This window comes from Crassostrea angulata, chromosome 5 (assembly GCF_025612915.1).
Source record: "Crassostrea angulata isolate pt1a10 chromosome 5, ASM2561291v2, whole genome shotgun sequence".
Lineage (NCBI taxonomy): Eukaryota > Metazoa > Mollusca > Bivalvia > Ostreida > Ostreidae > Magallana > Magallana angulata.
The window spans coordinates 12,632,012-12,657,379 of NC_069115.1; the positions used below are offsets into that span (position 1 = coordinate 12,632,012).

At 32.9% G+C, this 25,368-nt stretch overlaps 1 long non-coding RNA gene across 1 annotated transcript in view; it reads right to left on the reverse strand.

Annotated features, from left to right (window-relative positions):
- Positions 1-24: 24 nt before the first annotated feature.
- LOC128184907 (uncharacterized) overlaps positions 25-25,368 on the reverse strand; it is a 27,931-nt gene continuing 2,587 nt past the window's right edge. Inside the window, exons 3-5 of the long non-coding RNA XR_008243787.1 lie at positions 17,936-18,112; positions 311-415; positions 25-231 (exon numbers count right to left, since the gene is read on the reverse strand). This is a non-coding gene — a long non-coding RNA (uncharacterized LOC128184907). The remainder of the gene's footprint in view (positions 232-310; positions 416-17,935; positions 18,113-25,368) is intronic.

Genomic DNA, 25,368 nt, shown 5'->3' on the forward strand with positions numbered 1-25,368 from the left:
TATGTTAAGAAGAAGTACCTGAAAAGCATGGACATTTTTTTTCCCTCCATCGTATGATGATGATAATTAAAACAGCAATCAAAAGAACGATAACACCTCCTAAAATGCTGCATGCATAAAAAATGGCATCATCGCTGTTCGTACATCTAATGTCATCAGGCAAAACGAATGGACAAGAGGGATCCATAACATAGCAGTTGTCTTTTGTGTTGATATTTTGACATGCAGGATCTATAATTCATATATTTCCAAATTTTAAAGGTGTTCTTTAAACATGGATATTTTGAAAACAACTGTTTAGACTACTTACATTTATAGAATCCATAATCAAAAAAAGTTTCATTTGGGCATCCAGACACAAAATTCTCACAGGTATGTTCGATCACCTTTCCGACGGTAGCCTCTAGACAATTTCCTATATATATAATTAAATTTTTTTTTGTAATTTTAGAATAACACTGTGAAATAAAAACTGCATTTTGATTTTCATTATACAGACTACAAAATATGTTAAAAATATACATATAGTTTTAGATTTTAAAGATTATCGATCGTTCTGTAACGTTTCTGAGTTCGATATGGGATTCGGCTGCTCTGCCTGAGGAAATCAAATAGTGGATTAAACTAGACACGATCTCGTTGCGAGCAACGAGGAGGTCTTCCGCCTGATTTTAGAACTTGAGATTTATGTTCGATCTTGATTTTGCTATTTAACAACTAAATATGATTTAAAACAGGAAAAGGAGGTCTACATTTTAAGGGCCAGATAAAAAAAAATTTCAGGTGTAAGAGCTTTGTTCAACAAGTGTTTAGAAATTTTTGAGTTGTTGAGATATCTGTTAAAAACGTTTAAGGGGTTGGTCCCTTAAATAAATGTAAGATAAACATACTTGTTTCTATAATCTATTACAAAATTTCCCTAGGTAAAGAATTATAGGAATAAAGACTTTAGAGCCCTTTAGGTCCCTACCTTTCGGGGCCAGCCCCTTTTACTTGGTATCAGATGAAGTCATTTGATTTTATAGACAATTTGCTCAACAATAGTTTAGAAATTTGTTACCATTCTAGAGATATCTGAGAAAAATTGTTTTAGGGGCCGGTTATTTATCTCCTTATTGGGGCTGCTGAGCCAACTTTCTAAGGTTGCATGTTGTTAAGTACATCATTTTCAGCATTTTTTTCTTTTACACTGCATTTGAAAATATTTTTTTTTTCTTTTTGAGATATAGGTGATCAAAGTTTGGGACATTGACCCCTAAAAATCCCTAATTTCGTAACACATAAGAAAATCACATAAAAGATTCATAAACAAATTTGCTTCTATAATCTATTACGAAATACGGTGAAGAGCTATAGGAAAAAGACTTTAGAGCCCTCTAGGTCCCTAATATTAGGAGCCACCCCTTTTTTCATGGTATCAAATGAAATGTCTTTGATTATAAAGACATTTTGTTCAACACAAGTTTAGAAATTCGTTACCATTCTTGAGATATCTGAGAAAGAATGTTTTAGGGGCTGGTCCCTTATCTCCTTATTGGGGCCACTGAGCCAAATTTCTAAGGTTGCATGTTGTTAAGTACATCATTTTGAGCATTTTTTCTTTAATACTGCATTTCAAAATGTTTTTCCTTTTTTAAATATAGGTGATCAAAGTTTTGGACGTTTGACCCCTAAAAAGCCTTGATTACGTAACACATGAAAAAATTATTATACTGCTGGGCTTCATAACTGTAAGATAAACATATTTGCTTCTATAATTTATTACAAAATATCCCTCGGTTAAGAGCTATAGGTAAAAGAGTTTAGAGCCCCCTAGGTCCCTAATTTGAGGGGCCAGCCCCTTTTTCCTGATATCAGCTGAGAGGTCTTGTAACTATAAACCTTTTTTACATTACATGTTTTAATAAAATATTTTCCAGAAAAGAGATAAAGAGAGAAAAGCACAAAAATTTACGACGCTTTTTTAATTTCAATTTTCGAGCCCTAGCGAGCTTTGGCGCCAGTAGTGCTTAACATACAAAACAACAATGATGCAAAACTTCAATCTTTCTTTTACCAACCGTAGAAATTTGAGCTTAATATCTATCTCTTATAGTTTATGAGAACGACAGAAGACAAAATACCTATATAAAAATTAGAAAAATCTCAATATCTCAAAAACGTATGAGATGTCATCAATACAAAAAATGTCCTATCAGGTTCAGTCCAATATCTATCACATCCGAAAATTTGATTTAGATCGGCCGAGCCGTTTCTGAGAAATCGCGTGAAGAACTAGACACGATCTCGTTGCGAGCAACAAGCTTTAAGGAGGTCTTCCGTCCAATTTTAGAAGTTGAGATACATGTATAACCTCCAATTTTGCTATTTACCAGCTAAACATGATTTTGGAAATAGAAGAAAAATCCTTGTTTTGTTTCTATAATACATGTATAAGAGCTTTAATTGGAAACATTTAGATCCCTCTTGTCCCCTAATTTAAGGGGCTAGCCCTTTTTTTATATCAAAAGATAGGTCTTTTTATTCTTAACACATTTTGTACAACATCTGTTAAGAAATTTGTCACCGTTCTTGAGATATTTGGAAAGATTGTTTAAGGGGCCGATCTTTTATCTCCTTACAAGGGCAATTAAACGAAACTTTGGTGGTTAAATATTATTACAAACGTTATTCTGAGCATCTTTTCTTCTAAAATGCTTTTCAAAATATTTCTTCTTTTTAAGATATGAAATGATCAAAATATCGGACTTCTAGCCCCTTAATACCCCTAATTATGTAACATATCAGAAAACTTTTAACATACGTAGATAAATAACTGAAAGAAAAACATTTTTGCTTTTATAATGCATTACAAAATATGAAAAAAGGGATATAAATAAAAGTCTTTAGACCCCTCTAGGCCCTTAATTTGAGGGGCCAGCCCCTATTTCTTGATATCAAAAGATAGGTCTTGTTATTCTAAACACATTTTGTTCAAAAAGTGTTTCCAAATTTGTTACCGTTTTTGTGATAATTGGGAAAGATTGTTTTAAGGGCCAACCCTTTATCTCCTTTTAAGGGCTATTAAACCAAACGTTGGTGGTTAAATATTATTACAGACGTTATTCTGACCATTTTCTCTTCTATAATTCTTTTCAAAATATTTCTTTAGTTTAAGATACAAAAGATCAAATTATCGGACTTCTAGCCCCTTAATACCCCTAATTATGTAACATATCAGAAAACGTTTAACATATATAGATTAATAACTGAAGGATAAACCTTTTTAAGGTCTTCCGTTTTCAACGGAAGACCTTGTACTGATTCTGTTGGTAATTCTTTTTATTCTTTTTTTTCTTCTAGACGTTTTTTAAAACTCAAATATCTTGCTTGTTTGTTGTCCTATAAAGTTCAAATTTGCAGAGCTTATTGATAGTTACTATTTCTCAATATCTATGGAAAATCGTTGATATTGACACTTCCGGTACCGAGTTATTCCCCTTTTTCCCCAAAATATAGGCATTCTTGTGCACGCAAAGGCTCTGAAACCGCTCACAGCCTGTGTTACAAAGTCACAAATCTTCAAAATAGAGAGTTTGAACGCTGTCCTCCGAGTTTTGTTTTTACAATTTTCCTCCTTTAAAGTTTCAAAAAATTAATTTGAATTTGTGTTTCAAAAAATGCTGATTTTTTGTTGTGTTTTTGTTATGTAGCTCTTTAGTTTAAAATTTTCTCTAAACACATATAGAACAAAATATGTGCAAAATGTCAAGGGATTTCACTTGACACCATTGAAAAAGGGCTGGCTCCTTAAATTAGGGGTCTAGAGCACTTAAAAGTCTTCGCTTTATAACTCAAAAATGGTTAATATTTCGCTACAGCTGTCGATAGAAAAGTTGTTCATTAATGTGTTATCAATGTCGTTGCAAAACGATTTTGTACCGGTAATGCGTATTATGAGTGTAAAAAGCTTGTCTTGTTAACATGTACCTGTATTCATTTGGCAAGTAAGCGAATCGTCTTCGTGCGAATAACGTACATATATTAACAGCTAAAAGTGTTCCAGCATATACGGGATGCTTTGATTCATTTGAAAAAGTGTCTAAAAAGTATACGTGTACATGTTTTTCTTACTGCCTTTTTTTTTGGAGTAACCTCTGTTTAGGTCCTATAGTGGACAACCGTTAAGAAAAACAAAAACGAGAAAATATAAGCGTTCTTTTTCTTATCTAGTGAGATACATAAACTAGATTTAAAAAAAAAAATAACTTCCATGAAATAGATTTAAGTCATTTCACTGCAAGCATTTCAAATCAACCTAAATTCTTAGTTGTGTGCGTCATTACATAACCCATCTCGCCCGCGGCCGAGAAAATCGATTGCCAAGGTCGCGGCTGGACTACCTAGCGGTCAGCGGTTATTTAATACACAAGAATCGCGTCTGTCATATGTGATTTTACTTAGCAGCAAACACAAGAATCGTACACAATGACATTAAAGCTTACTCTTCTTAATTTGAATTAAACGATAGAATAAGAAATCGTTCTGTTTAATCATAAACTCGAACTCAAGCAGTATCAGACAGATAGATCAACTGTGGGATTAAAGGGGGGAAAACTTATATTAATTAGAGTTTATTCATCATACTGCAAACATTGTAAATTTTCCTGGGTTCTGAGCTTTTTATGTGTGTTTTAACTTTACGTAAGTTATCCGATCCCTCATCCGCGGCCGAGGAAATCGGTCGCGGCTGCACTACCTAGAGGTCAGCGGTTATCTAATAACAAGATATATATACAAGAACTGTTTCAATTTTATGTTCTTTTTGTTCACCTTCAATTTATTGAATGAAACATTAGAATGTGAATTGAGAAGCCCCTCTAAAAATTGATAAAAGCGATATTGTTCCAAATCAGAAACATCATCAGACATAAATCAATAGTGAATTTGTAATTCTAAAATGTTCTAAAAACTATACATGTACTAATAATGTTATAGATAAACAACGAACAATTACAAAGATTAAACCTTCAAATGATCACCCCTAGAACATAGCCAAGGAGATCCCGCGCGAGTGGACAAGTGATCCGCGGTAGCTCGTGTTCTTCTGCATGTACTTGATCACACGTGCATGTTTATTGATATTTTGTACGATTCCAACTATTTGTTTATTCGAGATTTTGACCGGTACATGTAAGATTGACTTGTGTTTCAATTTAAGATTTTTTTTATTTACCCACGAATATTTCCGCTAAATACTGCTGAGAGGTTTTATAGATATCGTAGAAAGTAGTTGACGTCTTCATAAGGTTGCACATAAAATGAGAGAGAGGGAGAGAGAGAGAGAGCGCGGTCAAAATTGGAAGCATTATTTAGCCGAATTAAGAAAATGAAACAGTCTCCACGCGTTCAAGGCAGGATAAAAAAAAATCAAATATCAAATTAACACATGCGGTAGAGGCAATTGCAACTTCTCTTGCCTTTCTGGCAAGTTTGGAAAAACACCTCGAATGTATTAACATCACCGGATGTTAGAATATTATACAAAATGGAGTCGCTTCCCATTAAAATAGTATCGGCAAGAAGTTTTGTATGTCGTTTCTGTGTTATATTTTAGTGTATATTGATACCTTTAATGAAATATAGCTCACATCTCAACAGATCATAAATGTGTTGTAATTATATCAAGTTTTAAAAAAGGGGGGTCGTCATGGACGCCTAGGTAATACATTCGAAGTGTTTTTCCGAGCTTGCCAGAAAGGCCCGAGAAGTTGCGATTGGTGGTAGAGGTTGACACGATAGAATTGAGGGATTTAGTGATTATTTTTAGAATGTTCACATGAGTTTTTAAACAAGATTTGTTTAGATTTTATCGGTTTCATGATCACAGTGCAAGGGGTTTTTTTTTCAAAATGTGGCGAAGACCCATTTTTGGCGACTGCTTAACATGTGTACATTTTTCTCCTCAATGTATGTCACCTTCCCACCCGTGTGTTTATTCGGTCAGTCTATGCTAAGTCAAATGAATCCGCTCCACGTGCGACCGAAAATCTCGTGTCGCGTCAGCGCACATAGCCTAGAATATTGCCCCTGGGCTGCAGATCAGCAATTGATAAATAATTGAGTAACATTTGGAAGGATGTTAAACAATAAGTGTTTAAATATTCGATGTCAATCAACCTCACATTAAAGGTGCGATATCGTAATCTGAGAATGTGGCTAAAAAATTAACCTGTTGAACACGCTAAACTTCTATAGTTATGAACAGAATAAAATATATATTATCAGAGACTTAAATAACTTAATAAGTTATTTATGTCTCTGGTTTTATAAGTTAACAGTTTTAAGTCAAATATTAAATAAAATTTGTTCTCAGGATTAGAAGTAATGATATACGACTACATTAAGCAATAAAGTCGGTCGATCGTCATTAAATCATCTGTACTGCAAGTGTCGACAGTTTCTTATTTCTTTGAAATAATTGTAGTAGTTCAATTGACTTGCAGACTATAATATAGCGACTTTTCTGCCTCCCAAAAATGTATGCATTTAATTGCGATAGATATTTGTTCTTGGGGGTTTTACTTATTGTTATATGCACATTGATAAAAAAAAATCATTGAAGTTGTGTAATATGAGGTTGTAATGCAGATTAAAACTCAGCTGAATATTTTATTTTTAATCTAGCTTGTCAAAATGGGAGATTGTTAACTTGTAGCTTGTTAACTCTGAAAAGGTCTAGAACAGAAGAAATAAAGTCTTTATAGCTTTCGCTACATCTTCTTATTTATGTGTACGCGTACATAAAGCTATTTTAGATTTTTTTTTTTACTGTATAAAAAAGTGTTGTTTTTCCTAACCTTAAATTTAAATCTATAGAAATTCAATATCTACATGTAACATCTCAATAGCTTTGATAGCTTATTACCGCTTTGAAATCATTTAGTGATGCAAATTGACAAATGCCCATGAAAAGACATTATTGGACCCCAAGGGTTTCTTATCCTTTCCGACGATGATGAAAAGAACTCAAATGTGCATACAAATCATACATTTACATGTATATTTATATGTGATATGATAGAAATAATTGAAAAATATAGGTCTTTTTTGTGCCGCACAAAACGGGCGAAAAAGATTTTTAAACCCCACGAAAATAAATTGAGGGGGGGGGGTTAAATAAAAATCACCTTGTCCGTCCGTACGTCGTGTCCGGTCTATATCTTTCTGATGGAGAAACATTGGAAGTGTTCTTACTTCATACAAATAATACTCATTAACTGACGAAGCGTCATGACCTAAACCCAAGGTCATTTGGACAAAGTAAAGGTCACTGGCAGGAAAAGTGCAAAATTTGTTTCCGGTCCACTTTGTTACACAATTTCTTACTTCACACAAAGATTGCTTATGACCTGAGGGTGTGTAATGATTTGTTCCTAAGTCATTTAAGGAGAAACATTGGGAGTTTCTATTTCATGTAAAGATTCCTGATGACCGATGATGTGTCATGAACTTGACCCAGGGTCAGTTGCGCAAGTTCAAAGTCATATTAAACATGTGTCATATCTTGTATTAATGGAAATGAGTAAAAGCTAGAGTTTGTCATAAAGATTACTTGTGACCTGTAAATATACCCTGCCTTGTCTGACTCACTTATTAAAGAAAACGAACCATCCATTATTCTCTAATAGAGAAATACGTGAGTAATGACTTCTTTCTTAGCGGGGATATCATTTATGAGCTTGCTAACAGTACCTTTTAGATGGTCCAGTGGGAGCAATGCCCCCTTTCTCTCAACCAAAATTTCCCTTAAGTTAACGCTTAGAAAATTGATTTTTGGGTCATTTCCCCCACCGCCACATCCACACTTTTATTATAATTAAATTAATTATATACATGTACAAAAATGATGTACTTTTTAAAGTTATCCTAAACTTGAAGTAAGTTAAACGAAGAACTTGCCTGGTATGAAAATAATACTTTGAAATTGAGTCTCGTTTTCGATTTCTTGAACTTACTATTATCATATTGATAATCCAGTATAATTAAAAACCATTTCCCTTCTCCTTACACTCGCCAGGTTCTGATAGACCTGTATCAAAAACAGACTATACCCACTTGACCTCCACATTTGCATACAAATTAAATAAACACCTACTTAGCAAAGATATGCCTTTATCTGTTTAATGAGTAGTGCAATACTCAATCTAGAGGTTACATAGAAAACAGGTATGAATTAATTTTTTTTGTCTCCATTTGAAGAGTTCCAATCAATTTTCTAAAGCTCTAATTCGTAAGAAGAAATTGTCATGTAAAGATGACCTTTTATCAATACAGGGTCTGTCAGGCTCTGACAAGTGTCAGGAGAAGGAGGTATTTTAATGAGACTGATGGACAATCCTTTCGCGACACGAAGTTGCGACGGAAGACCTACTCGTTGCTTTGCAACGAGCTCGGCTCTAGTTGCTTCTATAATGCATTACAAAATATTTATGATAAAAGGGATATATATAAAAAAAACTTAAGACCCCTCTTGGCCCTTAATTTGAGGGACCAGCCCCTTTTGATTCGTGTAAAATTTAAAAGGTGATTTAAAACTACACACATTTTGTTCAACAAGTGTTTGCAAATTCTTTATCGTTCAAAGTTTTGAACTTCTGGCCTCTAAAAATCCCATACAACGTCACATATGAAAAAGTCGTTACATTGTATGGGTACATTACTCTAAGATAAACATTTCTGCTTCTATAACTTATTACAAAATATCCCTCAGTAAAGAGCTACAAACGAAAGAGTTTAGACCCCTCTGGGTGCCTAATTTTAGGGACCAGCCCCTTTTTCCTGATATTGAATGAAAGGTGACTTTAAACTACACACATTCTGTTCAACAAGGGTTTATAAATTCGAAACCGCTCTTGGGATATCCGAGAAAGCAGATTTTTGGGGCCGACCCCTCATCTCTTTAATGAAATTTTGGAGGTTGAATATTGTTGAGAACATCATTTTGAGCATATTTTCCTCTATACTGCTTATCAAAATATTTTTCCTTACCAGATATAGATGATCAAACTTTTGAACTTCTAGCACCTAAAAAACCCATATGACGTAACACACATGAGAAAGTTGATGTATTGTATGGGTACATAACTTTAAGATAAACATTTCTGCTTCTATAACTTATTACAAAATACCCCTCAGTAAAGAGCTACAAACAAAAACCTTTAGACCCCTCTGGGTCCCTTATTTTAGGGGCCAGCCCCTTTTTCTTGGTGATAAATGAACAGTGACTTAAAACTAAACACATTTTTTTCAACAAGTGTTTACAATTCTTTATCCTTCTTGAGATATCCGAGAAAGAAGATTTTAGGGTTTCACCACTTAACTCCCTATCAGAGCCCTTTAATGAAATTTTGAAGGTTGAATATTGCTGAGTACATCATTTTGAGCATCTTTTCATCTATACTGCTTATCAAAATATTTTTCCTTTACTAGGTACATGTGTATAGATAAAGTTTTGAATTTTTTTCCCCTAAAAATCCCTTATGACGCCACACATGAAAAGGTCGTTTTATTGTATGGGTGCATGACTATAAGATAAACATTTCTGCTTCTTTAACTTATTACAAAATACCCCTCAGTAAAAGGTTACAAACAAAAAACTTAAGACCCCTCTGGGTCCCTAATTTTAGGGGCCAGCTCCTTTTTCTCAATATCAAACGGAAGCTCAGGTAAATAATAATCCTTTTTGTTATACATTGCTTCTATAACGTATCACAAAATACCGAATAACGGGTAATTTTTACTGCTGTGATTTTTTACGAATTTGTCATAAAATAGGGTGATTTGAATTTTTACGCGTAAATTTTTTACGAATTGGACATGTCCGTAAAAATTAAAATCATCTGTGGTAAAAGGGGGAAAATTTCACCGTGACTTTGTTACAGTTAACTCACATACAAATCAGAAAATCGTTTTTCTGTTAACGATTCCTTATATTTATGATTGTGTTTATATATTTACCTTTATTTCATATGTGATATACACTTTACTTATTCCTATTTATCTGGGTATTATCATTGATGTACATCATGTGCTCGTCTCAGTTCGATTTACCGGGAAAAAAGAAGAAAGACAACTCAATTTCAATTTTTTTCTCTTTTTCTATCTCTCCCAACCAGAAAAGACATCTTGTTAATAACGTGGCATTATACGTAGTTTTAAAAAATACTCAAGACTGAATAGAAAGATCTGAACTGTTATCACCACGTGACCAAAAACGCTCAAATATACCTACATGTACAGCCGTCAGGGACTGAGCTGAAGCTCATGAACATTACTTTCATACGTACGATGTAGAAAATTTCCATGCGGTGTTTTTTTACTTCTGTGAAAATTTACGCGTTTAATTTTTACGGATTTATAAAATTCGTAAAAATTAGTAAAAATTAGCAGCACGTAAAAAATACCTGTTATACTTTTCACAGTAAAATCTACAGACCTGAAAGTTTCATGTAAATCGGTCGAGTAGTTTAAGAGAAATCGCGTACACAAAATTGGTTGGAAAAAAATATAAAAAAATAACTAGACACGATCTCGTTGCGAGCAACAAGGAGGTCTTCCGTCTGATTTTAGAATTTGAGATATATGTTCTATCTTGATGTTGCTATCTAACAGCTAAACATGATTTAAAATAGAAAAACAGGGTCTACATTCTAAGGGCCAGATACTATTTTGTTACAGGTGTAAAAGCTTTGTTCAACAAGTGTTTAAAAATTCGTCACTGTTCTAGATATATTAGAAAAAAAATAATAATAGGGGCCGGTCCATTATCTCCGTATTGGAGCCGCTGAACCAATTTTAGAAGATTGCATGTTGTTAAGTACATCATTTTAGCATCTTTAGTTCTATACTGCATTTCAAAATATTTTCCTTTTTGAGATATAGGTGTTCATTGTTTTGGACTCTTGACCCCTAAAAAACCCTCATTACATAACACATGATAAAATCATTACATTGCTTGGATACACAATTGTAAGATAAACATATTTGCTTCTATAGCCTTACACAAAATACCCCTCAGTAAAAGACTACAGATAATAGACTTTAGAGCACTTCGGTTCCCTAATTTGAGGGGCCAGTCCCTTTTTCTTGATATCAAATAAAAGGTCATCTAAATTTCAACACATTTTGTTCAACACGCGTTACGAGATTCGTTACCGTTTTTGGGATATATGGGAAAGAACGTTTTAGGGGCCGACCCCTTAACTCCTTATAGTGGCCATTTAACGAAATTTTGAAAATTGCATTTTATTTAGTAAATCGTTTTGACTATCTTTACTTCTATACTGCATTTCAAATATTTTTCCTTTCTGAGATATGGGTGATCAAAATTCTGGACTTTTGGCCCCTAAAAAACCCTAATTACGTAACACTCTATAAAATCATTACATTGCTTGGATACATAATTGTAAGATAAACATATTTGCTTCTATAGCCTTTCACAAAATAACGCTCAGTAAAAAGCTACAGATGAAAGACTTTAGAGCCCTTTGGTCCCTTAATTTGAGGGGCCAGCCCCTTTTTCTTGATATCAAATGAAAAGTCTTGTAGATATCAACTTTTTTTGTATTGCATGTGTTAACAAAATATTTTTTAGAAAAGAGATAAACTAAGAAAACCATTAAAAATTACGACGTTTTTTAATCTCAATTTTCGGGACCCGGCGAGCTTTAACGCTTTTTGAGCATTACAAATATGAATGCCAAATAGCACATCTATAATCTCTTGTCTACAATCCCTGAAAGTTTGAACTCAATATCTTTTACCGTTTAGGAGGAGATCCCTGGACAAGCCGACCCTCTGAAAATCGTTAAAACGTCATTTTCTCAAGAACGGAAATGACATCATCAAAATAATAAAAACGTATATTAAGTTCTGATTAATATCTATTAGATCTGAAAGTTTCACGAAAATCAGCTGAGCCATTTCCGAGAAATCGCCTGCACAAATTTTGTAAGAAAAAAAAATAATAATAAGGAAAAAGAAACCGAACGAAAACAATAAGGTATTCCGTTGGGAAATGGAAGACCTTCGTAATAATAATAATAATAGGGAAAAAGAATCCGAACGAAAACAATAAGGTCTTCCGTTGGAAACGGAAGGCCTTAACTGGACACGATCTCGTTATGAGCAACGAGGAAGTCTTCCGTCCGATTTTTAGAATATGGAATGAAATCGCTCTTGATCTTCTTCAACGTAACATATCTGGAAATGGAGGCGGAATCTAAGAGTTTTTGATGAAAGACTATTTATTCCTTTGGGGTCTCTTATTTTCGGGATCAGCTCCTTTTCATTCGTTTTAGTAAAAAGGTTTTTTGTGTACCGCTAATACCGTATATTAGGTTTTTTCCGCGTGTATCCAATTTCCGCTTTGCTCGCGACGATAACAGAATCGCGAAAAATAAATCAGCGTAAATTTGATACAAAGTTATGTTTTTTTTATAAAAGAGTTCTCTCTTTCTTGATAAAGTAAAGAGATAAGTAAAAGTGGGGTGAACTGTGTTCAGGTAGTTTAGTCAGAGATACAAATTGCGGGATCGGAGGACAAGCGCCAGATAAAAGATTTGTAAGCCTCGTTGTTTATTTAATAATCCATTGACAAGCTAATCAAAACGGTCGCTTTCTAATTATACATGATAAGCTACTTGTACATGTAACGGTACACGATCTATTCATTTATGACTGTTTGCGTATCTGAAAATAATTATCGGTAATTATTTCACATTAAGGAAATCGTGTAAACGGTTTCATTGTCCGAATTTTTCATTACAAAGAGTGACAATTTAGATACTTTTCCGTAGGCCTCTTACCTCTGAAATTAAAACAATCGTGAATTACATTTTGAATGTTACGTTGAAATAGTGAAAATTTGATTCGCGTAAATTTTATATACCGTTCTAGGCTCTGATTTGCGGAAAAAACCTGATATACGGTAAGTGTTTAGAAATTGGTTACCGTTCTTGAGATAACTGGGAAAAATCGTTCTGAGATCCAGTCCTCAAACTCCCTTTTTTCTGCATTGTTTAGCTCATTATTTTGAGCATCTTTTCTTCAATATTGTTTTTTAAGAATGTTCCTCCATTTTGAGATATTAAGGATTAAAGTTTTGGACTTCTGGCCCCCTAAAATCCCTAATTACGTAATATAGGAGCAATTGATTGCTATGTCTAGGTAAATAACCTTATAATGAACAAGATTACTTGTATTATGCATTACAAAATATTTCACAGTAAAAAGTTATCTTTAAAAGACTTTAGAGGCCTCGCAGCCCCTTATTTGTATGGCCAGCCCCTTTTTCTTGATATCATAAGAATGTTTTTGTCAATTCAAACACATTTCATGTACAATCCATATTTCCTTAAGGAAAAATATTTTAAGGTCTTACTTCACACATAGACTGCTTTTATCATGACTGTGTGTCATGAACTTGACCAAAGATCATACGGGTAAGGTCAACGCATCCCGTAACCATTTACACTTAGGCTTTAAATGGCCACATGAGGTCTTTTGAATGCCTGACATTGTGCGAACACATCCGAGGGAATGCCTAGGCCCATGAAATTCACGTGAAATTTTTTATTCACTGAAAAATCAGCGCTGGTAGTAAGGCTTTTGTCAACAAATGCAATAAGAAATACTAGCATTTTCGAAACTTAGTATGTTTTTTAGTAACCCATAATGCATTTCCATTCACGAATGGCATTCATCTGATTGGTGTGTTCGTCGATTTCGTCGTAAACTCATGTAGTATGTAAATTTATCCCGATGACACAGATAATAGTTTCCTTGAACTGTTAAAGGATATATTTACACGCCAATGTCTTTTTGTTCAGTCCCCGTTTAAAACAATTCGCTTTCATGCAAGTATTTCCAAGTCTGCTATAATCAATGAACGAATAAACATAGTAATGCATATATGCCGAGAATTGAAATTAATATTCAATGGGGATGACAAAAACGCGACGTTAAGGTGGGTCGCTTCCTTCCCCCACTCTCCATTTCGTTTTTCATTAAACCCCCGCACAAAGATGAGAAGTATATGGAAATCACCTTGTCCGTTCGTCCGTCTGTCAGCCCGTCCGCCTCTCTGTCTGTCCGTCTGTCTGTGCAAAATTCATGTACAATCCATATTTTCTTAAGGAAAAATGTTTTACGTTCTTACTTCACACATAAACTGCTTATATTATGACTGTGTGTCATGAACTTGACCAAAGATAATCCGGGTAAGGTCAAGTCATTGGAAGGAAAAGTGCAAAATTCGTGTCCGGTCAATCTCTTTTCTATGGAGAAACAATGGAAGTTCTTACTTCACATGTAGATTGCCTTTGACTCGAGAGTGTGTCATGATCTTGACCCTAGGTCATTCGAGCTAGGTTAATGTCAAGGACAAAAATATGCAAAATTCGTGTCCCATCTATTTCTTTTTTATGGAGAAACACTGGACGTTCTTACTTTACAGTTAGATTGCTTCTGACCTGAGGGTGTGTCATGACCTTGACCCGTTAAAATGCGGTCAAGGTCACTGGCAGGAAAAGTGTAGAATTGGTGTCCAGTCCACATCATTTTAATAAGGAAACATTGGAAGCTCTTACTTCACACATAGATTAAGAGTGTGTCATCATCCTGACTCAAGGTCATTAGGGCAAGGTCAAGGTCACTGTCAGGGAAATTGCAAAACTCGTTTCCGGTCCATATGTTTCTTATGGAGAAACACTGGGAGTTTTTACTTCACATGCAGATTGCTTATGATCTGAGGGTGTGTCATGACCTTGACTCTAGTGTGTATGTGTGTGTGTGTGTGGTGCGTGCGTGCGTGCGTGCGTGCGTGCGTTTCGGGCTCGGTACATGTATTCCAAAATTTTAAACATTTAATCGCTGCTGGACAAGTGGATTATCGTTTTATTTCAGTCCTGTTTGTTATCATAGGAATGCAGGTGTATTCCAGCTTCAACGATAACAGGCAAGTTGAAATAAAATGATATTTAAAGAAAAGAAATTGGTTTTTGTACTTATATTACATTTAGCATTAACAATTTAAAAAAGAAATGGAGCAGTTGTTATTGGTAGAACATATATGGTTAAATATATAGCATCTATTATTTTCTTTTATAGAAAAATACGCTTGCTCACAATATCTCTGGTTTGAAATAATTTTAAAATAAAGATGGGTTGATAATTTTGACTAGTTTTTTTAAAATAAACATTCAGAGGTCACTACATGTAACATGAAAAGTAGGTTAATGACTTAGTTATTTGTAAGTAAAAATAACACTATTATAGTGGGACTACAATGTACAAATATATGTTGCTTTAGACAGCAATACCTGCACAAAGTGTACCACTAAACCACGAAATACCACTTTTAACAGTTTTGGTCAAGAAGAATGTTACATGCTATTTCTTTCTAGATCTCATTGCATTATACACATGACCGGTCCTTTATGTACAATCTGGACTTCAGCTGTTTGCATGTATCTTCAATTTTCATGTAATAGAAAGTATTGTATAGTATATAAATATTAAAAAAAAAAATCAAGTTCTGCCTCTTCCTCCTCGGCAGCTGTTGTTGCTAGATTTGCTTTAGCATTTCAGCATCATCAGGTACTAGTTTTAAACAAATCTTAGCTACATGTAGATGGGTTCCAGGTGTTGTATACATGTACATCAGTCTGTTATTTTATATGCAAAATAGGACTAATTAACATGCATGAAATTATTTTTTGGTGATCAGCTTAAGAAATTCATAGTGTGCTCTTGTGATGTTGACCAATATTGGTAAGCATGATACATGTAGTAACACAATATTAAGAGACACCAGGATACATAAGTTCTACTTTCACTTTCGAAATGTGATCTCCATATGCCAGCATATGTATCATGTATCATCATCTTTTAATATTTAAATAAGCTTTTCATCGTTACCTCTCCTATCGCATATTCACAGTTTCTGACATTTTAATTGCAAACGCTATTTTTTCATTTGTCAGACTTACACTCTTGAGTTGACCCATTATTGACCCTCTGGCATTTTGCATTAAACAGGCCCAGTACAATGTCTTGATTTGGCTGTATAGTTTGAATACTGTAGATTCCTTATTTTACGCGAGTACTTAATTCCGCGATTCAACGGTTTTCCATCAAATCGCAAGAACATAAAATCGCGAATGCCGAAATTTTATCATAGTTTCGTGTAGTTTACATATGTCTGAAAATTAAATACGAGATTTTAAAATTCGCGAGACGGGCTTTTCGCGATTTTACGCGGATATTAATTCCTCGCGTTTAATTAGGAATTTACAGTAAGCTATATAGCTTTATAAAGCTATTGAGAATAGCTTGATAAAGTATTTATTTGCAGTTTTTTCACAAGTAATATAAATTATTCATTTTAAGTGATAGATAAAAATCGCAATTAACTTACAACTCATATTCGCAACATTGACTATTTAAAAAGTAACCGTAATTAGAGATAGATTTAATATTGCAGTATATAACATTTTCAAGCAAAAAATGTATTTTCATTGTTTAGGTAACTGTTCACTTTGTGTGCATTGAAGCATGGACTAGGATGATTTCTTCTCATTGTGCTGAAATATTACCAATCAATTATGTTCTTTACCATAACTGGCCTATATTGTATTTCGTTCAAGAAGTAACTGTGTGGTCATGAATCAATTGACCCAAAACTTTTAGAACTTTAAAGTGCAAAGTCTCTTGAGACACAATTTGATGAGTAAACTTTGCATGAATTGTTTACATAACAGTTCAAAGTTCAATACTATTGTTATACTGAACTTGATTTTTAAAAAAATATATATATTTTTTTAAATCATATATTTTAAACTGCACATCAATTGAATTTAGCGAGAAACCAGTTGCTATAAAAACAGGGGAATACATGGTAAGGAGAGTCTGATCAGAAAAATAGCAAGTTAAGGATGGTGTATAATTATTGTTTTAGTTGTCAAATTTTAATTGTGAAAGTTAGTGAAAATAATTTGTAATTCACTAACTAATGATCAAATAATTTGTTGTTGACAAAATATGATATTTGTTTTTAGAATTTAGGTAATAATGCAGAAACAAAAAAAGATTTGTGGCAAAAAAAGAATAATTCTGACTAATTCTTCCGATTTTTTTTTACACTTATAAAGATCATCAATTACAAAAGTTCAATTTTGATATGTTAGTAAGAAAAATTTACATATTTTCTACAGTTAATGTTATCTAACTTATACCATTACGTTTTTGGGGTTTTTTTTGTGAATTGGAATGATAAATTTTCTTAAGGTCAAGATCTAGTAAATGAAAGGTGCCTACAGGTTTATGAAATTCAAGATATGAATTCTTTTAATGATGCTTCATAACAATATCTTTGTTTCATAGGGTGTACCGGGGCTTAAATGTTTGGTAAACACAATGAAAAATCATGTTTTAAACAACCATTTTCTATGAAATATGAAGGATAAAAGTAACAAATCTCAGAGTTTTGTCTATTTTTGACTAATGATATATATCTAGAATGCCTACAGTCTCTCCAAAAACGGCAAAAAACAAGCTCTTGACCTCCTCTTTAAAATGATGTCAAATTGAAAATAAGTACCGGGATTACTTTTCACGTGATTAAATAAAGAATGTCAAAATATTGGGTTTTTTTGCTACATAATTCCTTAAAAGCCGTAAAATACAAGAAAAGATTCATCAAGTCAATTATGACGTCATAATGGCTCTAGCACCAAAAAGACAGTCTGGAATCATTTACTAGATCTTGACCTTAAAATGCTCAATTCTATATACAGCTTATCTTTAACTTTATTCATTTATGTGATATAAATTCTAAGAAAATTATAGACAATGTAAGGCAAACTAATATTACACTACATTTTCGAGCACATACCTTTTTCCCGTACTCCCATTATTTCATTATAACATAATTCTACCAAAGACGTCTTCTCTTGATTAGGAATGCAGATGTACTGGTTGTGACCATTGATATCATTACCACATCCTATCCTTTCAGATGCTTTAAAAAATTCGGCTTTAGTTTTTGGGCATGAACTAACAGCAGCCATGGCTAAAAAAGAAAATAAAGTTTATCTGTAATAAATTATCAAATAGCTAATTTTTCTGCCGTGTCCTGTGTTTCTGTCAAACAACAGTGCGTTATTAAGGTATGTCAAGAGAGGTGAGACGTAGCTGCAATGATGTAGCCCGCTCTGATTTTTTATATCTGATGTTTACTGGAGAAGGCTACAATTCCATAGGGTCTCCGTAATTGTGCAAAATTAATTTTTTAATGCGACTGACTTTGGTCTGAAAAGATCGATTTTATATTTGACTTCCTTTAGATAGAGTGATTTTAAATTCAGGTTGAACAAACTAACCGTATATTAATCAAAACCAGATAAAACACATCAGCATGTTTAACAGTAGTCTTTTTCAGCAGCCATGACAGTTCTGGCGTGCTTTTATGGGATGTACGCTTTTTGATGGGCTTGATAACATGCATGTCAGTGTAAATAATCGATCTTACCTCGTTCTATCACTAAAACATCATTTAAGGAAATGGTATATAATGGAAAATTCATATTTACCGCGTTAATTATGTTTATAGTAGAGGAATTCCTAGTTTAAGATCCGCTCCCAAATTCTCATTGGCTGTCCAAAAATAGAACCGGTCAAGGTCAATAAACATGGCGGACAAACTCAACTTGCGTTGTTGACATACACGAAAAATAACCGATATATGGACTATACCTGATATTTTTTGGATTAATTTATGCCATAGACATCTACAATATTTGAGTTCAGGTAAGAAATGCAGATGTTATTGTCATTTATATACGATTTGAGACGAATAGTTGCAGGAGTGAATCACTCCCGCACTTGCACCATTACGGAGATCCTATGGAGTTGTAGCCCTCTCCAAAAAAATCGGAAGAGGGCTTCATTATTGCAGCTAGGCGAGACATTAACAAACACCAACTATTTGGATATATTGTGAAAAATACATGCACGTGATTCAAATCAAGCAAAATGCAGTAATAAAATTGAAAAATATACACTTCGCTTTACAAGTCTACGCATGATATATCTACATCTTTAAAATCATCAGCCAATTTTCAGAACTTTGGATGCCTTTCATATTAGAACTGTATCAAAGCAATTACTTTGTAAATGATTTTCTTTTTATTCAGTGTTTTTCTTTTGTGTGCAAGGCCTGTCTTTTTTATTTGACTCTGTCACATTCATTTAATCATAGTTTGTTAAACACGGATTCTCAGCAAAATCATTTGATAGGGAATGTTAAAGTTTAATTAAATAAATAAATTATTCTTTTTTATAGGAAACTAAGGTATCAATTAAATAATTCTTTTGGGAAAACCAACTTTCGGCATTTCCATTTCCTACATTTTGCACTTCAAACTGTGATGGTAATTGAGGTTTAATATCTAGATAAACCTGTCACGTATTAGCTTTGAGAAATTAAATTGTTAAATAAAGCAAATCTTTTTTAAATTATGTTTTAATTACAAGAAAACGAGCACGTAATATCGATATTGATGAAAATGAAAGTTGTTTATCCTTATCTTAGTCAGCCTAGCGCCTGAAACACGACAAATACATGTATATCGACAAGTCGGATATTATCGATATGTAGATTTTTTGTAAAGGTTAGCCGATTATTTCGGGTTTTTAATCCATTGGAAATCACGGAAAGGCTGGCAGTAAATGTAAAAACAGTAAATAAGTGATTGCTTCTGACCCCCGGGGGTAGGGTTGGGCCACAATGGGGGTCAAAGTTTAACATAGGAATATACAGAGTAAATCTTTAAAAATCTTCTTCTCAGGAACTAATCAGCCAGTAGAGCTGAAACTTGTGTTGAAATAACCTCAGGTAGTGTAGATTCAAAGTTGTGAAAATCATAACCCCCGGGGGTAGGGTGGTGCCACAATTGGGGGTCAAAGTTTAACAAAGGAATATATAGAGTAAATCTTTAAAAATCTTCTTCTCAGAAACTAATCAGCCAGATGATTCTTTATAATTGTTAAGACTTTGGCCCCAGGACGATTCTTTGGCCTCACAAGAAGGTTCAGAGTTTGTTGTAGGTTTGTATCTTATATATAAACTATTGTTAAGGATCTTTTTGAGAACTGCAATACTCAACATATGATATGACTATAAAATCATCCTGTTAGAAAAGGGACTTATGATTATAAACATAAGAATATCCAGGGGGGGAAATGGATTTTATTTATACAGGATCTACATGTATCATTGTACATTGTCCAGATAGTTTGTATTATGACTCAATATTTCTATTACATTTATTGACAACGATTTTAAACATTTTTGTGACGTCATATGTAGTTCGTTATTACGTGACGGGCGAATCCTTATATTTCAAATGATCTAATTAAATTGCATCGGTGCATGTGATTAATGACATTATATAATAAATATTTTTAAGACAATCCTTTCATACATGTCTGTCATATTCTTGAAATAGATATTTTGTTTATTAAAGATGTTGTGTAAACGTTTTATACAATCATCAAAAGAAGGCACATTTTTACTATTCAAAATCGATTTACAAAAAATTGGATGAATCCGTAGGTTTCCCAAGCACGATTTAAATGCGTAATTATATTTTCTATTAATTTTATGTAAAAATATTCTAAAATTGTATTGATCTGTGCCAAGCTGGTTACAAGCACTAAAATTTCTTCATCCAGTTGTTTACACGTTGCAAAGAGAGTCTCCATATAGTGAAATAGTGTACATTTTACTTATTTACATAGCGGCCATATTTTTATTACATTTGCAAATTTCAGTACAATAAAGCATATAGAAAGGAATGAGAAAAAAATTTTAAAAAGTATTTTGGAGAATATTTTCTCCTCATTTGGTTTTGTCATTTAAAAAATCGAACACTTTAGTTTAGTATGGATATAATTTTAATATACAATGATAAAAAAAAACATTCGTACATGTAATTAAAAAAAAATAAGTAAAAAAAATATTAGAATTAATTTAATGCATTTAATATTTTAGATGATTTATATGAACACTACATTATTTTGTTATTAAAAATATCCACTATATATACAAGTAAAAGGCTTTTATTTATTGTTGTGTAATCACAAACTGGAAGTTTGGGAGGCAGTTGCACATACAGGATGAGCAATTGCAATTATGGAATTATAAGCGTAGATCCACTGAGTGGGCTTATAATGGTAAAAGACAGTACAAATGCAAATATTAAGAATTGAATGAGATTTTTCAGGTTATAATTCTATTTTGTTCCAAGCTGACTTTTTAACTGTTTATTTCTTTACTCATTTTAGATGGCATAATCTTATTTTTTGATAAACAAATGGTTGAATAGGAAGGCATTTATGATGATTTTGAAGTGTTAATCACTAATTGTGTGACCAAAAAATACACATATAATCTGCGCATTGTCCTAACACGTGGTTCCATTCAAAAATGAAATCTTTGGCGTAATAACTCTCATTTCATATATAAAAAAGTTTGCAATTTTTATTCGTAAGGGGGACAATTTGAAGACCTTAATAATAATGAAAGCAGTGTTACGTGGAAGTTAGCTCATGAATAAAGTGTACGTGATTTTACCATATGCCAAACCACTAGTTTATGAAAAGTCAGTTACTTTAAAAGAAGCTTTAAAACTGCCTATTATTTGATACTGGTTTTTAATATGAATGAATTATGTACGCCCTTCATTAACGACAACATCTATGTAAAGGAAACATGTGGTTTTATTACTGGCTTGTTATAATTCACTTTAAGTTAATATGCATTCCCTGGACTCTATCGACGGGATTGCACATCGTGGCGTCAAAGTAAATTATGACGTCATGTTGTATATGTCTGATGTACAGATAGGTGACTTTCTAAAAATCGCTGTAAAATCAACCGGAAAACATTAACATACCCGCAAATGGCACTAAGCCGACGAAATTGATTAAATTTCTGCACACTTGGCATTAATTTAAAGGGGCATGATCACGATTTTGGTCAAATTGTTTCTGTTTTTATTGTTTGCAATGCTGTAGGAATGCATTTCTAATGATCAAATGAAATTTGGGTGCCAGTCGTTGAGTTTAAAGCAAGATACAGTGCTTACAATTCTTTGTCATGTAAACAAGGCTCGTGCCCTGTTTTTGTTCACCTAGATTCAATTTACCATTAAAAAATCTTTTAAAGCTGGTTTGTCTATCTTATTATCCATTTTAAGCATAAATAAACAGTTCCTTACGATTAACACATTCATTTTAGGTCTAAAACTGGAATTTTCACTCCAACATTCGAAATGTAAACAAGCGCTTTGTTTACATAGCGTAAGAATTGTAAGCTCTGAAACTCGCTTATAACTCATCAAATGACGCTCAAATTTTGGGTGCCTATTAAAAACGCCTTACTGAAGCATTGTAAAAAGTAAAATCAAAAAAATAATTTTTGACCAAAATCGTGACCATGCCCCTTTAATGGTAATTCGTAAAGCAAGATATTTATCACTCTCTTTGTGCAAATACAGAATCTTAAGTGAATTTGTTAACCATTTTGAGACTACATAAACAGAACTGTGGGGATGACAAAAAAGTATACAATGTTCAAAGTGTAACGTTGATATAAAATCTTGCTACAAAATAACAAATTAATTTTTAATAAACTGGACAAAAGTAGCAAAACATTTTTCAAAATCATGGAGAATGGTAAAGTGTCTAGATACATGTAGCACTGCGTATTAATTGTGTTTTTTCGGGGGGGGGGGGTTGTAAAATTATGCAACTATTTAGAATACAGGTAAATTCTTTGTGTATTCAAGGTACATACGGATTTAGTCAACCGTGCATTAGATAAAAGTTTCATATTTCAAAATTCAAAATTATTTAAACTGGAGTGTTTTAAAGAATGGGTTTGAAACTAAAGCTTTAAGGTTAAATGTATGTTTAATATTTTTACAACCTTTGTTACTTGCAATTGCCCCACAGCTGTTCAAAAGATATGTCTAGTGATGAAAAAAATTAAAAATTCCAAAAGGACAAGGGCACATGTTTTATAGTTATCGACTCATTTTATTACAGATACTTGCATGTCATTTTCCTTCTTTACATGTACCAATTTTTCTCCTTTTAATCAAGTGATTTAATTGTTTATCATCAAATTGACATATCATAAAAGTTATTCTTAATCATATAAAAGTAGGGTTACATTATAATATATAAACGATTCATGCTTTTCTTAATCCATATTTGTAAAGATCCATATTTTGAGGAGACAAACATGTAACAAGTAGGCAATCTATATTATAAGTCATTTTTTTGTATTTGTTAATTCGATGGCAATTTGATTTCGAGAATCGACTTGACAATATGCATGTTTTTACGCAAATTGTTTCTTTTTGTACACTTTTCATTTTATCATCGTTCTTTATATTGTCCAAATCGCCATATCGTATTATCTATCTATTGCAATAAATGCAATAAATATCGTTTTTAGAAAATACCACCCAATGCCTAAAGAGGATAACAGGGTTTTAACATTTTATAACAACCCTAGTAAATTACAATTCTCTTCGTAATCGTGCACAAATAATCATCGCATATTATTGCAGGACACCAGTCATATCAACAAACTGGTTTTTACAGCCATCGCTTCTGCAATCTGGCATGTAGCATCGGGTTTGTTTTTTAGTGGGGGAGGGGGGGGGTAGACAATCATTCGATATTTTCTTTTCTCTTTGAAGATTGTTCGTTAATTTAAATACCTTGGTACATACTTGCTAGTCAACAACATTACGTACAATGTCTTATTTCTTAATGTAGAGTAAAGGTACGTGTATCATTTTTTTCAAATATTCCACAAATTCAAATTTGAAAGATGATCAAGGTTATAGTAATATGATGAAACCTTTATTGAAATCATCTTTGCTGCATCTCTCCGACTTAAACCAACAGTGCACAGAAAGCAAATGAAACCTCTCAAATATCATCTACAATGTATTTGAGATCTTAAAAAGCGTGATCTTACCCAATATTCTAATTTTTTCTGCATTCTGTTATCAACTTACGTGCTTCAAGCTCTACACTTTTTTTATGAAACATCCAGCTATTTTGACATTAAAAATACTCTAAGATGCCAATATTTTTTTTAATTATATCTGTAACAAAAGACTCGGGGTTTTTTTTGTTAAAGTTTATTGTGCAAATATAGGATCCAAAATGAATTTCTCAATCAACCTAGGACTTCATAAACACAACTGTGAGGATAACAGAAAAATGATACATTGTTTAAAATTTAACGTTGATATATTACACCTGTACAAAATAAATAAGTGAATTTTAAATAAACTGGAAAGAAATAACAAAACATTTTTCAAAATCATGAAAAATGGTATGGTGTTTAGATAATAAACAACACAGCAGTGCACGCAAATTGATATTCTATTGTAAGATTATGGAATTACTTTCAGCTTCTATTCCCTAATTCTCAGGAAATGCCAATCCAAAACAAATGTATCTACATTGCATTTCTGTGAGCTGTATTAAAAAAACTATCCAGTATACATGTAAATTCATGGTGCATTCAAGTTACATAATGATTCAGTCAACCGTGCATTGGGTAAAAATTTTATATTTCCGAGTATTTTAACTGGGGTTTTTAAAAGGATTAGTTTGAAACTGACTGCTGACTGACGCTTTTCATACAATTGTTAGACCATAATGAATCACCTAAATGTCTATGGACTTTTCCGTGTTTTTCCTATTACGACAAAAAGCACACGGCCGTTGTGACCTGTCAGCAGAGGATGGTCACTCCTCCTAGGTGCCTAATCCTACCTTTATCTTTTTGGGTCCGTGTTGCTCTGCTTTGAATTTGTATTTCCTTTTTTAAATTTTTGAGATGGTTGACAGTCTGTTATTCTCATTTGTTCACTAATGTTTTTATGGTTTATTGTATGTTCAACATTTCCACAACCTTTGTTACATGCAATTTCCTTACAGCTATTCAGAAGATTTGTGTAGAGATGAAAAAATTTCAAATTGTAAAAAGACAAGGGCACATGTTTTATGATTATCGACTCACGTTTTTATTACAAATACTATTGTTACATTATAAGTTGATATTTTATCAATTTAAACTGTAATAGTTAGGTTTCAATTTATAAATTTTAAACTTTTAATGTAACACTTTAATTTATTTTTTTTTCTTTACATGCATCATTTGTTTGTTTTCTTTTCAGTAGTAGTAGTTTAATCTTTTGATCAAACAAATATATCATAAAAGATATGTTTGATCAT